The sequence below is a fragment of the Entelurus aequoreus genome, linkage group LG15, assembly GCF_033978785.1.
Source record: "Entelurus aequoreus isolate RoL-2023_Sb linkage group LG15, RoL_Eaeq_v1.1, whole genome shotgun sequence".
NCBI lineage: Eukaryota > Metazoa > Chordata > Actinopteri > Syngnathiformes > Syngnathidae > Entelurus > Entelurus aequoreus.
The window spans coordinates 19,675,645-19,693,607 of record NC_084745.1 but is presented as its reverse complement, the minus strand read 5'-3'; positions in this window follow the sequence as shown (position 1 = coordinate 19,693,607).

Below are 17,963 nucleotides of genomic sequence, written 5' to 3'. Positions count from 1 at the left end.
CCAGCAGCGGCCTTTGAAGCAGCGGCGTCCACTACCAGCGGAGACCGTCAACGAAAGAGATGTAAGCGGTGCACTCGGAAGCAGAAGCGGGGGTGTCGGGCGGGGCTAACAACAAAGCTAAAGGCGTTGTTGTTAGCGGGGCTAACGAAAAAGCTAAATGCTAATCCACAAAGAAGCGCTAATAAGGAGTCTGTTAAGCTAGAACTAGCCAGCGCCAGGCTGGATAATCCCTGCACACATAGCAATTCTCTTAGAATAATATACAACTCACATAATGTTTTTTCTGCGTCAGAGGTGAACATGCATTTTACTGAGGTGGCAAACAATCTAAAAATTCCTGTCATATCAATTCCTAGATATGGTCGAAATTATTTAAAGTGCACTACGCATAATAAACATAACATTATTAATATTGCTACTACGGATACTTTCAACAAAAACTCCTCAAAACAGCCCACTACCTATAATATGGGCTTTTTAAACATAAGGTCATTGTCTTCCAAAACGTTATTAGTTAATGAAGTCATTAGAGACAACAATCTTGATGTAGTTGGTCTAGCCGAGACCTGGCTCAAACCAGACAAATTTTTTGCGCTGGGTGAGGCGTCTCCTCCTGGCTATACGGGAACACATATTGCCCGTCCCATTAAAAGGGGTGGGGGTGTTGCACTAATATACAACAAAAACTTTAGCCTTACCTCGGACCTAAATAATAAATATAACTCGTTTTAGGTGCTTACTGTGAGGTTTGTCACACCGCTGCCTCTACACCTGGCTGTCATCTACCGCCCCCCAGGGCCCTATTCGGACTTTATCAATGAATTTTCAGAGTTCGTTGCTGATCTAGTGACGCACGCCGACAATATAATCATAATGGGAGACTTTAACATCCATGTGAATACCCCATCGGACCCTCCATGCGTGGCGCTCCAGACTATAATTGATAGCTGTGGTCTTACACAAATAATAAATGAACCCACGCATCGCAACAGTAATACGATAGATCTAGTGCTCGTCAGGGGTGTCACCACCTCCAAAGTTACGATACTCCCGTACACTAAAGTAATGTCCGATCATTACCTTATAAAATTCGAAGTTCTGACTCATTGTCAACAAACTAATAATAATAATAATAACTACTATAGCAGCCGCAACATTAATGCTGCCACAACGACGACTCTTACTGACCTACTGCCTTCGGTAATGGCACCATTCCCAAATCATGTGGGCTCTATTGATAACCTCACTAATGACTTTAACGACGCCCTGCGCGACACCATTGATAGTGTAGCACCGCTAAAGCTAAAAAGGGCCCCTAAAAGGCGTACCCCATGGTTTACAGAAGAAACTAAAGCCCGGAAATTATCATGTAGAAAGCTGGAACGCAAATGGCGTGCGACTAAACTTGAGGTTTTCCATCAAGCATGGAGTGATAGTTTAACACGCGAAGTCCCAGAGAAGGGTAAATTGACACTTTTACCTAGAAAACACACAAGAGGGTCATTTGACCCCTAGTCCCCCCTGTGGACACTCCTTTTGTTATGAAAATGTGGCTGTTAGTGGCACACGGCAGGGGGCCACTTGAGCCTGTGTGGGGGAGGGGACCTTACAGCTCAAGCTTTAGTTCTGAGGTAGGTTGTGTGTGAATGAAGGGATCAACACTCTGACATTTATTGTTAAAAAAAATACAAAACAAAACATATTTACAAAGAATGAAAAAGCAACTGTTTTCCCAGTTTTGGTGTGGAGGGTTGTTGCAGAAGCAATTGTTATTTTTGTGTGCCAAAAATAGTTTAAAAAAAAAAATTTACAAAGAAAAAAGCATATTTACAAAGAATGAAAAACCATGTCCATGTAAACGTGACTGACATACATTTGAGCAGTCACTCACAATCCTGGCACTGCCATTGCTCCTTTCGGCATTTCCCACATGTATAATTTTTCTGTCTACCTAGACAAACTGCCCCTAACAGCCTCATTACCATAACAAAATGAGTGATTAGTGTATTCGGGAAAAGCGTCGGGCCAAATGACCCCTCTCTGGGTCTTCTAGGTAGACAGAAAAATGCTGGGACTTCTAGTGTTAATAACTTATAAACGCATGCTTACCTCAGCTAAATCTAAATATTACTCAAATCTCATCCACCTCAACAAAAATGATCCTAAATTTTTGTTTAGTACAGTAACATCGCTAACCCAACAAGGGACTCCTCCCAGTAGCTCCACCCACTCAGCAGATGACTTTATGAATTTCTTTAATGAAAAAATTGAAGTCATTAGAAAAGAGATTAAAGACAATGCATCTCAGCTACAACTGGGTTCTATTAACACAGATACGACTGTATATACGACGGACACTGCCCTCAAAAATAGTTTCTCCCTCTTTGATGAAATAACATTGGAGGAATTGTTAAAATGTGTAAATGGGACAAAACAAACAACATGTTTACTTGACCCAATTCTTGGGAAACTTATCAAGGAGCTTTTTGTTTTATTAGGTCCATCAGTGTTAAATATGATAAACTTATCACTTTCCTCTGGTACTGTTCCCCTAGCATTCAAAAAAGCGGTTATTCATCCTCTACTCAGAAGACCTAATCTCGATCCTGACCTCATGGTGAACTACCGGCCGGTGTCCCACCTTCCGTTTATCTCGAAAATCCTCAAAAAAATTGTCGCACAGCAGCTAAATGAACACTTAGCGTCTAACAATCTCTGTGAAACTTTTCAATCCGGTTTCAGGGCAAATCACTCTACGGAGACAGCCCTCGCAAAAATGACTAACGATCTATTGCTAACGATGGATTCTGATGCGTCATCTATGTTGCTGCTTCTTGATCTTAGCGCCGCTTTCGATACTGTTGATCATAATATTTTATCAGAGCGTATCAAAACGCGTATTGGGATGTCAGACTTAGCCTTGTCTTGGTTTAACTCTTATCTCGCTGACAGGATGCAGTGTGTCTCCCATAACAATGTGACCTCGGACTATGTTAAGGTAACGTGCGGAGTTCCCCAGGGTTCGGTTCTTGGCCCTGCACTCTTTAGTATTTACATGCTGCCGCTAGGTGACATCATACGCAAATACGGTGTTAGCTTTCACTGTTATGCGGATGACACCCAACTCTACATGCCCCTAAAGCTGACCAACACGCCGGATTGTAGTCAGCTGGAGGCGTGTCTTAATGAAATTAAACAATGGATGTCCGCTAACTTTTTGCAACTCAACGCTAAGAAAACGGAAATGCTGATTATCGGTCCTGCTCAACACCGACATCTATTTAATAATACCACCTTAACATTTGACAACCAAACAATTAAACAAGGCGACTCGGTAAAGAATCTAGGTATTATCTACGACCCAACTCTCTCGTTTGAGTCACACATTAAGAGTGTTACTAAAACGGCCTTCTTTCATCTCCGTAATATCGCTAAAATTCGTTCCATTTTGTCCACAAACGATGCTGAGATCATTATCCATGCGTTCGTTACATCTCGTCTCGATTACTGTAACGTTTTATTTTCGGGCCTCCCTATGTCTAGCATTAAAAGATTACAGTTGGTACAAAATGCGGCTGCTAGACTTTTGACAAAAACAAGAAAGTTTGATCATATTACGCCTATACTGGCTCACTTGCACTGGCTTCTTGTGCACCTAAGATGCGACTTTAAGGTTTTACTACTTACGTATAAAATACTACACGGTCAAGCTCCTGCCTATCTTGCCGATTGTATGGTGCCATATGTCCCGGCAAGAAATCTGCGTTCAAAGAACTCCGGCTTATTAGTGATTCCCAGAGCCCAAAAAAAGTCTGCGGGCTATAGAGCGTTTTCTATTCGGGCTCCAATATTATGGAATGCCCTCCCGGTAAAAGTTAGAGATGCTACCTCAGTAGAAGCATTTAAGTCTCATCTTAAAACTCATTTGTATACTCTAGCCTTTAAATAGACTCCCTTTTTAGACCAGTTGATCTGCCGTTTCTTTTATTTTCTTTTCTACTCTGCTCCGGGGTGGACCGCTAGCCTGTTCATCGGATGGGGACATCTCTACGCTGCTGACCCGTCTCCGCTCGGGATGGTTCCTGCTGGCCCCACCATGGACTGGACTTTCGCTGATGTGTTGGACTTTCACAATATTATGTCAGACCCACTCGACATCCATTGCTTTCGGTCTCCCCTAGAGGGGGGGGGGGGGGGGGGGGGGTTACCCACATATGCGGTCCTCTCCAAGGTTTCTCATAGTCATTCACATTGACGTCCCACTGGGGTGAGTTTTCCTTGCCCGTATGGGCTCTGTACCAAGGATGTCGTTGTGGCTTGTACAGCCCTTTGAGACACTTGTGATTTAGGGCTATATAAATAAACATTGATTGATTGATTGATTGATTGATATTTGGTCAGAGCATGACTGCATGCTAATCAATGCTAACATGCTATTTAGGCTTGCTGTATGTACGTATTGCATCATTATGCCTCATTTGTAGGTATATTTGAGCTCATTTAATATCCTTTACTTTTTATCCTCTGTATATAATTTAGTTTTGCATGTCTCATGACACATTATCTGTATGTAATATTGGCTGCTCTTCTGATAGTTGTTTGTGTGCCATGTTGTTCCAGACCACAGCAAACATTACCTCCCTTGCCAAAGATTGCAGAATAGAATAGAATAAGTCTATTAAAAGAAGACATCCTGCTGTTTCCTTTAACTTGAACACACACATTTATACCTTTGGCCATTAAAAGCCAGTAATTTCCAGGAGTTATCTCACCTTCTGAGTAGCCTCTGGTTTACTAATGGTTTCTAATGTTGTAAAAATGTGTAGAATAAATATGAAAATTCAACATTTCTGTCAACGAAGATTTGCTTCAGCCTGCGACACGTAGTCATTTTGATAGTAGGCTGTTATAGCTAATATAGACCCTTACGTCATGTGTTGCCTTCATTATAAGACTTATATACGGCTTTTCATTTTTTTGCGGCTCCAGACAGATTCGTTTTTTGTATTTTTGGTCCAATATGGCTCTTTCAACATTTTGGGTTGCCGACCCCTGTACTAGTCAAACTTGGATTTTATTTGGTTTGGTTGGTTGTCATTGGTTTTTAAATTCTAGTTGCACTACAAAATCACACCTATTCTAATTGTCACTGTTTTAAAAATTCTATATATGATCAAATTTTAGCTTTTGCTTCTTTTTAGGAATCAGCTGCTGAAAACACATCTTCAACATGACTACAGTTCTCTTCTGTCCCAAAGAGCCTATTGCAAAAACGTAGTCGATGATTTCCATGTAACATACTTTTTTTTTTTGCTGTTATTTTTTTTAAGAGTATACATCAAAAACACTGTTCAAAGATCAATATTACAAAATGTGTTTGCTGTTTTAGGAATGTGCAGAAAAGTATTAGACAAAGATACTCTGCCTGGAGTCCTCTGCTGTTTTTAAAGGCCTACTGAAACCCACTACTACCGACCACGCAGTCTGATAGTTTATATATCAATGATGAAATCTTAACATTGCAACACATGCCAATACGGCCGGGTTAACTTATAATGTGCAATTTTAAATTTCCCGCCACACTTCAGGGTGAAAACGTCTAGATATGATGACGTATGCGTGTGACAGAATCAGTTGATGCGGAAGTATTGGTACCCCATTGAATCCAATACAAAAAACCTCTGTTTTCATTTCAAAATTTCACAGTATTCTGGACATCTGTGTTGGTGAATCTTTTGCAATTTGTTAAATGAACAATGGAGACTGCAAAGAAGAAAGTTGTAGGTGGGATCGGTGTATTAGCGGCTGGCTGTAGCAACACAACAAGGAGGACTTACTTGGATAGCAGGCGCGCTAGCCGACGCTAGCCGCCAACCGCATCTGTGATCGGGTGAAGTCGTTCGTCGCGCCGTCGATCGCTGGAACGCAGGTGAGCACGGGTGTTGATGAGCAGATGAGGGCTGGCTGGCGTAGGTGGAGCGCTAATGTTTTTATCATAGCTCTGTGAGGTCCGGTTGCTAAGTTGCTAAGTTAGCTTCAGCGTCGTTAGCAACAGCATCGTTAAGCTTTGCCAGGCTGAGAATTATTAACCGTGTAGTTACATGTACATGGTTTAATAGTATTGTTGATCTTCTGTCTATCCTTCCAGTCAGGGATTTATTTATTTTGTTTCTATCTGCATTTGAGCCAGATGCTATCACGTTAGCTCAGTAGCTAAAGAGCTTCGCCGATGTACTGTCGTGGAGATAAAAGTCACTGTGAATGTCCATTTCGCGTTCTCGACTCTCATTTTCAAGAGGATATAGTATCCGAGGTGGTTTAAAATACAAATCCGTGATCCACAATAAAAAAAGGAGAGAGTGTGGAATCCAATGAGCCAGCTTGTACCTAAGTTACGGTCAGAGCGAAAAAAGATATGTCTTGCACTGCATTCTAGTACTTAACTCGAACGTTCCTCATCCACAAATCTTTCATCCTCGCTCAAATTAATGGGGTAATCGTCGCTTTCTCGGTCCGAATCGCTCTAGCTGCGTTGAAAACAATAGGAAAATGTGAGGATTCTTTCAATTGACTACGTCACGCTACTTCCGGTATAGGCAAGGCTTTTTTTATCGGATACCAAAAGTTGCGATCTTTATCGTCGTTGTTCTCTACTAAATCCTTTCAGCAAAAATATGGCAATATCGCAAAATGATCAAGTATGACACATAGAATGGATCTGCTATCCCTGTTTAAATTTTTAAAAAAAATTTCAGTAGGCCTTTAAGGACCCACTGCAAAAATGCTCGTTTAAGATAATCCATGTTACAAAGGTCCTTTGCTGTTTTTAGTAATCTGCAACAAAAACACAATTTATAGATCCTCTATAACAGTGGTTCTCAACCTTTTTTCAGTGATGTACCACCTGTGAAATTTTTTTTAATTCAAGTACCCCCTAATCAGAGCAAAGCATTTTTGGATGGAAAAAAAGAGATAAAGAAGTAAAATACAGCACTATGTCATCAGTTTCTGATTTATTAAATTGTATAACAGTGCAAAATATTGCTCATTTGTAGTGGTCTTTCTTGAACTATTTGGAAAAAAAGATATAAAAATAACTAAAAACTTAAACAGTGATTCAATTATAAATAAAGATTTCTACACAGAAGTAATCATCAACTTAAAGTGCCCTCTTTGGGGATTGTAATAAAGATCCATCTGGATTCATGAACTTAATTCTAAACATTTCTTCACAAAAAAAGAAATCTTTAACATCAATATTTATGGAACATGTCCACAAAAAATCTAGCTGTCAACACTGAATATTGCATTGTTGCATTTCTTTTCACAGTTCTTTTCGACAGACATTTTAGTGAGAAACCTGAGCTTGTGCTTCACTGAGGATTTTTTAGTTGATTGACAATTGGTGCCGTGTGGCACCGCCAGGTAGGGTCAAACCATCATGGCATGGGGGAAAACTCTGGGTTTATGGTAATGAATGGAATAGCCTACTTGATTTGATGTTCAGTTTATGAACTTACCTTCATATTTTGTTGAAGTATTATTCAATAAATATATTTATAAAGGATTTTTGAATTGTTGCTATTTTTAGAATATTTAAAAAAAAATCTCACGTACCCCTTGGCATACCTTCAAGTACCCCCAGGGGTACGCATACCCCCATTTGAGAACCACTGCTCTATAAGACAGGAGGACTCTCCTGTTTTTGAATTCCTACTGCAAACACACTCTTTAATGACCTATATAACAGAAGTCAGTTGCTGTTTTTAGGAATCTGCAGCAAAAACACGATTTATAGATCCTTTATAAGACAGGAGGACTCTCCTGTTTTTAAATTCTTACTGCAAACACACTCTTTAATGACCTATATAACACAAGTCAGTTGCTATTTTTAGGAATCTTTAGTAAAAACACGGTTCATAGATCTTCTATAACACAACAATAATCCTGTTTTTAAATGCCTACTGCAAAAACACTCACTGATGACCTATATAACACAAGTCATTTGCTATTTTAGTCATCTACAGCAACAACACCATTCATAGATCCTCCATAAGACTGAAGAACTCTGGTTTTTATAAAGACATACTGCAAAACACTAGCCAAAGATCCATATTGCAGAAGTCCTTTGCTGTTTTTAGAAGTCTGCAGTGAAAATGCTGGTAAAAGATTCATACGTATATCAAAAGTCTTTGCTGTTTTTAGTAATCTGCAGCAAAAATACGATTCATAGAGCCTCCATAAGACTGGAGAACTTTCATTTTTTAAAGACCTACTGGAAAACACTGGCCAAAGATTCATATTGCAGAAGTCCTTTGCTGTTTTTAGAAGTTTGCAATGAAAACACTGGTGAAAGATTCATACGTATCACAGAAGTCTTTGCTGTTTTTAGTAATCTGCAGCAAAAACACAATTCATAGATCCCTTATAAGTCCGAGCACTCTCCTGTATTTAAATGCAGACTGCAAAAACACTCTTTAAAGATCCATATAACACAAGTTCGTTGCCGTTTTAGAAATCTGCAGCGAAATAAACTACTGAAAGATCCTTGGGTATAACAGAAGTCATTTGCTGCTGTTTTTAGGGAATCTCCAGCAAAACATTAGTGTAATATGTTTTGCAGAAGTCCTTTGCTGTTTTTAGGATTCTATAGAGAAAACACAGGTAAAAAAATCCATACGTATAACAAAAGTAATTTACTGTTTTTAGGAATATTTTATGAAAACACTAGTGAAAGATCCATATGTCTAACAACAATCCTTTACCATTTTTAGGAATCTAAATAAAAAATAATGGTGAACGATTTATACATATTACAGAAGTCCTTTGCTGTTTTAGAAATCTACAGCGATCCCTAGGTATATTAAAAGTCATTTGCGGCTGTTTTTAGGAATTTCCAGCAAAACATTAGTGTAAGATTCATACATATAACAGAAGTATTTTGCTGTTTTTAGGAATATGCAGAAAAAACAGTCAAAGATTATTACATATAACCAAAGTAATTTGTTGTTTTTTTAGAAATCTGAAGCAAAAACAATAATATAATATTCATGTGTATACCAGACGTAATTTGCTGTTTTTAGGAATCACAGCAAAACACCAGTAAAAGATGAATACATATTGCAGAAGTCATTTACTATTTTTAGGAATTTGCAGCAAAACCGCTAGTGAAAGGTTAATATGTTTTGCAGAAGTTGTCAGGACTGGGTCCTTGGCGTGGTTTGTTCTCCCAGAAGGCAACGGAAAATTGGCACGTGCGAGACGTGAATTTAAATACATTTTAATTCAAACTCAAAATAAATACAAACAAAAAGCGCTCACAGCGGAGGTAAAAACTTGACTATGACAAAACAAGAGACTTGCACAAGGGCACAAAAACTATTAAACAAAAACTTACCTGGCATGAGAAGAGGGGCATAAAAAAGAGCAGCATGGATCATAAGCATTAGGGTGAACAGAGTGGCAGGAGTGTGCATGTGATGTCGCTAGAAACACCAACAGAAAATGAAAAGCTTAAATAACACAGACATGATTAACAACAGGTGTGTGAGTCAAAACGTGAAACAGGTGCGTGACAGGACAGGTGAAAACTAATAGGTTGCTATGGAAACAAACAAACAAGGAAGTGCAACCAGGAACTAAAAAGAGTCCAAAAAAACAAACAGCACGTGGCCAAAACAAAAACATGATCAACAGACATGACAGAAGTCCTTTGCTGTTTTTAGGAATCTAGAGAGAAAACACGATGAAAAGATCCATATGTATAACAGAAGTCCTTTACTGTTTTTAGGAATATTTTATGAAAACTCTAGTGAAAGATCTATATGTCTAACAAGAGTCCTTTACAGTTTTTAGGAATCTTCATCAAAAATAATGGTGAAAGATTTATACATATTACAGAAGTCATTTGCTGTTTTAGAAATCTGCAGCGATCATTAGGTATAACGGAAGTCATTTGCTGCTGTTTTTAGGAACCTCCAGCAAAACATTTGTGTAAGATTCATACATATAACATAAGTCATTTGCTGTTTTTCAGAATCTCTAGCAAAAGCATTAGTGAAATATTCATAAATGTAACATAAGTATTTAGCTGTTTTAGGAATATGCAGGAAAAAACAGTCAAAGATTGTTACATATAACCAAAGTAATTTGCTGTTTTTAGGAATCACAGTAAAAACACTAGTAAAAGGTGAATACATATTGCAGAAGTCAGTTACTGTTTTTAGGAATTTGCAGCAAAACCGCTAGTGAAAGATGAATATGTTTTGCAGAAGTCCTTTGCTGATTTTAGGAATCTACAGAGAAAACATGATGAAAAGATCCATACGTATAACAGAAATATGGAATATTTTATGAAAACACTAGTGAAAGATCTATATGTCTAACAAGAGTCCGTTTCCGTTTTTAGGAATCTTCATAAAAAATAATGGTGAAAGTTTTATACATATTACAGAATAGGGATGATACTCGAAACCGGTTTTTCCGGTTGTTTGATAAGAAAAGAACCGAGTCCTCGGACTCGAATCCCTTTTTGAGAACCGGTACCCGTTATCAAGACCACTATAGTAAAGGAAAAGAGTTGATTCTTTATTTGAATCCCGTCCCGACCAGAAATGCTCCGTGGGACTTCACAAGAATTGACGTCACGTAGCTTAGTCATTAGGCGCAGATAGCGAAAGCAGGAAAACAATGGACGGGAAAAAGCGCTCCAAGGTGTAATAAAGTTCAAAACAAAAGCTATCATCCATCGAATAACTTTACTGAGAGATTTTAGCAGGGTAAAACACATGACGAACACTTTTACGACCAACCGGAAACATAGCAACCAGGCTAGCAACGCACCTCCTTTACGGCAGCTGTCGCAACGTTCTTAAAACAACCGCAGCACATACATATATATACAACATATCTCCCTTTTTTAACTTTTGTTTTTCTTTCCTTGTAAACAAAACAAAATCACACTGTAGATGTGTTGTCTGTCTAATTATAAATAATGCAGACGAGGCGTGTTGGCTGAGTTCTTGATGTTTACTTTCACAGCGTGGCAACATGCAACACTTTTCGGGGCTACCGCGCATGCTCGTAACTCCCGTTGCATGATGGGTAGTGTAGTTGTCTTATTCTCTCGCTCATAACATTTTTCCCCCTATAAAGAAATAATGTTAACTCAATAAAGTGTATTTCTTTTTTTAGCTTTAACTTTTCATTTTTTAGCATTGTAACCACATTTGCAAACAACTTTTATCTTCATAGAATTTTCTTTCAATAAAGAAATAAAGTGCAAAAATGTCAAAGCATCATAACAAACAGTTATGTCAAATAGCAGCAGAAGTGCACTTTTTGGAGAGCTGTATTATTTTCAGTTTTGTGCCCAAGGGACTGATTTTATTTAACACTATATTATTATTGATACACCTATAGTGATCACAGAGACAGGTTGTTTTTGTGTTACTGTATATATTTGTTTCTCTGAAAAATCCCACTTAATATACTTTGGGTAACAACAGTCAATATTTATTTATTTTATTTTATTTTATTTTTTTAGGTGGGTAACAGTCAATATTTATTTATTTATTAGATTTTATTTTTATTATTATATAATAAAAGTGAGCTTTTGTTAAACCAAATATAGTGTGTTTTTTTCCATATACAACAACCTATCTGGACTCGATAAGAGAATCGATAAGGAATCGGTTCGATAAGAGGATTCGATAATAGGCTCGAACTCGATAATTCCTTATCAAACATCATCCCTATTACAGAAGTCCTTTGCTGTTTTTAGGAATCTGCAGCAGAAACACTTGCAAAAGATCCATATGTATAACATACGTCATTTGTTGTTTTTAGGGCTCTCCAGGAAAAGCATCAGTGTAAGATTCATACACTTAACGAGAGATTTGTTGTTTTTAGGAAACTGCAGCAAAAAACACTAGGGAAGGATTAATACGTTTTGCAGAAGTCCTTTCCTGTTTCTAGGCATCTACAGCAAAAACATTAGCGCAAAAAGACTAATGTCAAATTCATACAGTATGTACAACAGAAGTCCTTTGCTGTTTTTAGGAATCAACAGCAAAACTATTCATGTCAAATGCATACATGTAACATAAGTCATATGTTGTTTTAAAAAATCTACAGCAGGGCTGTCAAACGTATGGCCCATGGGCCGGATCAGGCCCGTGAACAGGTTTTATCCGGCCAGCGGGATGAGTTTGTATAAAAATGAGCCGACATTTTTGAATGAAAGAAACTGCTGTTCTAAATGTGTCCACTAGATATCACAATATCAACTCTTTGTATCTTTGTAGATGATGCTACATATGTAAAAAAAAATAAACCACATGATGTTAGTACATCAGTCGAGGGAAATGAGCAAACTGCATAAATAACATCCTGTAATTTCATTTTGATATTATTTTTTTATCTTGACAGATTGAAAATTAACACCAATGAGTTGACTGATGAACATTATCACATCATTTATTCAGAAAGTATAAGTAATGACAAATAAAGATAGAATACTATTAACTGCAACATGTAAGTGTAAAAAACAACAACATTATGATTTGTACTTTTTCAGAATGTGCTTGTACTATTTGTAAACAAAGAAAACAATCTGAAGTTGTTTTTATTTTTAAGTTATCGTGCCGTGATTTTACCAGTCCGGCCCACTTGGGAGTAGATTTTTCTCCATGTCACCCCCGATCTAAAATGAGTTTGACACCCTTGCTCTACAGTAAAAACATCAGTGAAAGGTTCATATGTACAACAGCAGTCATTTGCAGTTTTTTTTTTTTGCATCTGCAATAAAAACACTAGTCAAAGATCCTCTATACAGTGGTCCCCAACCTTTTTTGTAACTGCGGACCGGTCAACGCTTGAAAATTTGTCCCACGGACCGGTAGGGGGGGGGTATTTTTTTTGTGTTGTTTTTGTCATAAAAAAATACAATCATGTGTGCTATCCCTACAGACTGTATTGATCTATATTGATATATAATGTAGGAACCAGAAATATTAATAACAGAAAGAAACAACCCTTTTGTGTGAATGAGTGTAAATGGGGGAGGGAGGTTTTTTTGGGTTGGTGCACTAATTGTAAGTGTATCTTGTGTTTTTTATGTTGATTAAATAAAAAAAAAATTAAAAAAAATAAAAAATTAAAAAAATATATATATATATTATTTATTTTTTATTTTTATTCTTGTGCGGCCCGGTACCAATCGATCCACGGACCGGTACCGGGCCGTGGCCCGGTGGTTGGGGACCACTGCTCTATAAGACAGGAGTCCTTTGCTGTTTTTAACTGACTGCAGTTCCACTGTTAGTCTAGCGGCAGTCGTTTTGTTCTTGTGAAAACGAGCAGGATGTTGAAGAAGTGAGTAAATATGATGTGTTGTTGTTGAGAGATGCTCATTATCAGGTACAGAAGATAAGATTGTTCCTCCGGTTTGTCGCAGCCCTTGCTGAGCGCAAATGGAAAAATCGATCCGGCTGCAAAGCCGAGCCTTGATTTATACCACAACCCTCCTCACCGTTTGGCCTCTCACGTATTTTTGTTTTGTTTTATTTTCTGCCACTTCCTGTCGGCACGGTGGACGTCTTGTGACTTGGGTGAGGTGACCTCTACTCGTGCGCGTTAATGAGTGCCAACGTTTAGTCCTGGCCGAGGGGCGTTATCTGCAAAAAAATAAAGCCTGGGTGTGGTAATAGCAAACGGTAGTGAGCCTCGTAAATATGGAGGGCGACGGCAAAGTCAGACGCACGGCACGACGTGATGATTGCCGCTGCTTTTGCTTTCTGCATTATGTAGGCCGACATAACGTCAGCTATTAAAGCCCCGGTCGTCCCCACAAGAGTGGCGTCTTCACTCAGTTTTCACAATATTTTTCCCGGAATGAAACTGAAACTTCCCACTGAGTTAAGAAACCCCCATGGAGTTAAATCACTGCCCAAACTCTACAAAAACACAAAAACTGTAGGTAAGTAAGTAAAAAAAAATTAATTCTGAGAATTAAAAAAAAAAAACTATTTGCAAGTATAAAAGCAATTTTCTTCAATTAAATAAATAGTTTGCAAGTATAAAATAAACTTTCTTAAAGCTAAAACTTTTGGCAGTAAGATCATATAGTAATATTTCTCCGCACACTCGCACTCAGAGAACCCGTAATTTGCACTCCACTATGACAGGTGGTGGTGTTGAGTGGTTCTGACGACCTTAAATTGACTCAGCAGCACCACCGGTCATTTTGGAGCAGGGCCGGCCCGTGGCATAGGCCGTATAGGCAAATGCTAAGGGCGCCGTCCATCAGGGGGCGCCACGCCAGTGCCACAAATGTTGGCGGAAAAAAAAAAAAAAAAAAAAAAAGTTGGTACTCTTATTTCTAAATACAAAAAATAATCCCACGTTAATTAAAATGCAAAGTAAAGCCTATTTAATAGATGTATTATTTGTTACAACATTACGCCCCCCACCCCCCCTCTCCCCCCGCAAGATGCGCCCCCTCCCTTCCCGTATCATGACTCTTTTTGGACGTCACCACATCAAAAAATCAACACAGGATGTCAAGACGGCCAAAACTGTCAGGTGCCCAGGGAAGAAAAAACAGAAAAGAAGAGGAGGAGAAACGAGAAAAAGACAGAGGTAGCAGGTAAGTAACGTTAGCCTACATGAAATTATTTGTCTGTTACAGAATGTGATAGTAACCTGGATTTTTAGCATTAAGCTAATGTTAAATGATTCGGCAATTGCTAATCAATAAATAGCTAGTTCTGTTTTAACGTCGGGTTAATATTGTGGAGGGGGCTAAATTGTTATGGAAAATAATAATGTAACGTTAGGTAATCACAGTACTCCCACCTTACATTCCTCAGGGACATTTGTATTAGATCTTTTAAGCAGGTGTTTTTTGTTTACATTGTTATTGCCTTCTGGTTAGCTAATGTTTGCCCTGCAGGTAATAGTCACTTTTCCACCCCTTTATATATTAGGTATAGTTGTAAGCCTAGTTGTTAAAGTGCACATCATTAATGTTAATTAAGCAATATCACGTGAGAGGGAATGCTGTTTTTTAATTTGAGAACTGCTGTGATTCGGTTAAAGATAATCATAACATAACATTCTCATATAATATGTTAATTTGCTTTCTTTAAGTAAAAAAAAAGGTCAAAGACAAAGCTATTCGGTTTCTTGTGATTTTAGGGGCGCCACCTAAAATCTTGCCTAGGGCGCCAGATTGGTTAGGGCCAGGCCTGTTTTGGAGTTTGAACTACGGGACATTTGCATGTGGTTTTGACTGCAAGTGTGTGGTTTGCGCAGGGTGGAATATTACCGCCAAACGTTTTAACTTGAAGAAAATAGTTTTTATACTTGCAAATAATTTTTTGAAATTGAAGAAAATAGTTTTTGTATTTGTGAATCTTTTTTTTTATTTAAGAACATGTTTTTATGCTAGAAATCGCTTTTTTGATTGTTGCAAATTGTTTTTCATACTGGCAAATTGTGTTTGAATTGAACAAAGTTGTTTTTATATTTGGACTTTCACAATATTATGTCAGACCCACTCGACATCCATTGCTTTCGGTCTCCCCTAGAGGGGGGGGGGGGGGGGGGGGGGGGGGGTTACCCACATATGCGGTCCTCTCCAAGGTTTCTCATAGTCATTCACATCGACGTCCCACTGGGGTGAGTTTTTCTTGCCCGTATGTGGGCTCTGTACCGAGGATGTCGTTGTGGCTTGTACAGCCCTTTGAGACACTTGTGATTTAGGGCTATATAAATAAACATTGATTGATTGATTGATTGAAAATCTTTTTTTTAATTGAATTATTTTTTTTATACTTGCAAACATTTTTTTGAAGAAAACTGTTATTTTACTTGCAAACTGTTTTTTAATTGAAGAAAATTATTTCGTTTTACTTGCAAATAGGTTTTTTTACTAGCAAATTCTTTTTTTAATTACATTTTTTTTACATGCGAATTGTTTTTTGATTGAAGAAAACTGTCATTAATGAAAAAAAACTTTTTTTTTTACTTGCAAACTGTCAATTAAAGAAAACATTATTTTATGTACTTGCAATTTTTTTTTAATTGAAGAAAACTGTTTTGTATTACTTGTAATTTTTTTAAATTGCAAATTGTTTTTTATTTGCAAATTTGTTGTTTTTCTTTTACTAGCAAATTGTTTTGTTACTTAAATAATTTTTGTTTAAATTTGTAAATCGTTTTTTGATTGAAGAAAACTGTCATTAATTGAAGAAAACTGTTTTTTTTTACTTGCAAATTGTTTTCTTAATTGAAGAAAATTGTTTTGTTTTACTTGTAAATAGTTTTTTAATTGAAGAAAATTGTTTTTTACCTGCGAATCGTTGGGCGTGAGTAAAAATATGATTTTGTGTTTGTGGAGTTTTGGCAGTAATTTCTCACCATGCCACCACGCTCAAATCCAGGGAGTGTCAGCTGGGCTACATTGTGGTCGTCTGCAGTCGCACTTTTTTAATTGCGGGGGCACAAGCCAGCGTCAAACACGTCGCATTTGCGTGGTAATCTGCTCATGCTAATCTGCAGTAAAAATGACCTTTGATGGCGCTGACAGCGTCTCTGGGCCGCCAGCGTTGTAATCCTCCGCCTCTTATCTGAGCTCGCTCTCATGTCGCTGCTTTTAAGTCAGGCTCAGACGGAATTTTTAAAAATATCTTAACCAGCATCGACAGTCAGAATAGGCGCAGAAAGTGTTCCTATTATGTGTCACTTGTCCCATCCAGTCTTCATTGTCGAGCCTTTTCTATGGAAATAACTCTCTCCAGGCTTCTGATTGGCTGACGTAGCCTCGCTTTTAGAAGTGTTCTCTTCTGTGACGTTAGTAAAAAAAAATCTCCCAAAAAGTGTCAAGGTGACATCCAGCTGCAGTCACTTGAAGGCCCGTGCAGCTGTTGAAGAGAGGATTTAACAACATGGCCACGCCGTATGCTTGACTCATTAGCGTTTTAATTAGTTTACAAATCACCCGGCTTGAGGAATGTGACGATAAACTCCGGGCTCACCTGGAACAGATGGCGGTGACAAATCTAAATGGATCTTGTTTTGACAGACTTACTGTGGAGTATACAACCTATCCACTGGAATGTAAACACACTGAAGCTCAATCAGAGCAGAGCAGCCCAAGAGGGGCATGCAAATATGCCCCCTAGTGGCCGGGAGCAATATGTTAAATGCTCTAATTCAGGGGTTTCAAACGTACGGCTGGCGGGCCGGATCAGGCCCGTGAACAGGTTTTATCCGGCCCGCGTGATGAGTTTTTCCAAGTATTAAAATGAGCTGCTGAGAAACTGGTGTTCTAAATGTGTCACAATAGCAATTCTGTTAGGCAAGCAAACGGTTTATACCGGGGCCAAGCAAAAGGTACGCAGTAAAGGGGGACTGTGGCTCCTCCTCCTCGACCCACATGAAACTTGAAACCTGCCGTTTTATGTCTTCTGCTTCGAACACATGGTCATTTAGCACCCTTGATGCCCCAAAATGTCTCTGTCAAACACGAGAAAAAGTAAATTCAACCCTTTTGAATAGTTTTTTTAACCTCCGTTTCTTACGGTTTGTTGAGTTAGCACTGGATTGATACCTAGAAGAGTTTACATGTTGTGTTCTTGTTCAATACCAGAAAGATTGTGACTTAAAGTTTAATCCTGGCTATGTAGATACACTGAGACAAAGTCTAAGCTCATGGTGTTTTTGAAGCTGCATCAATTTCCTCAGAATTTTCAACACATTTACAGATTATTTCTGATTTGTACGTGTTCAGAATATGCTTGTTCTATTTTTGGCCAAAGTAAAACAAAGAAAACAACCTGGAGTTGTCTTTATTTTTAAGTTATCATGCCATGATTTTACCATTCTGGCTCACTTGGGAATAGACTTTCCTCCATGCCGCCCCTGAGCTAAAATGACTTTGACACCCCTGCTCTAATTAT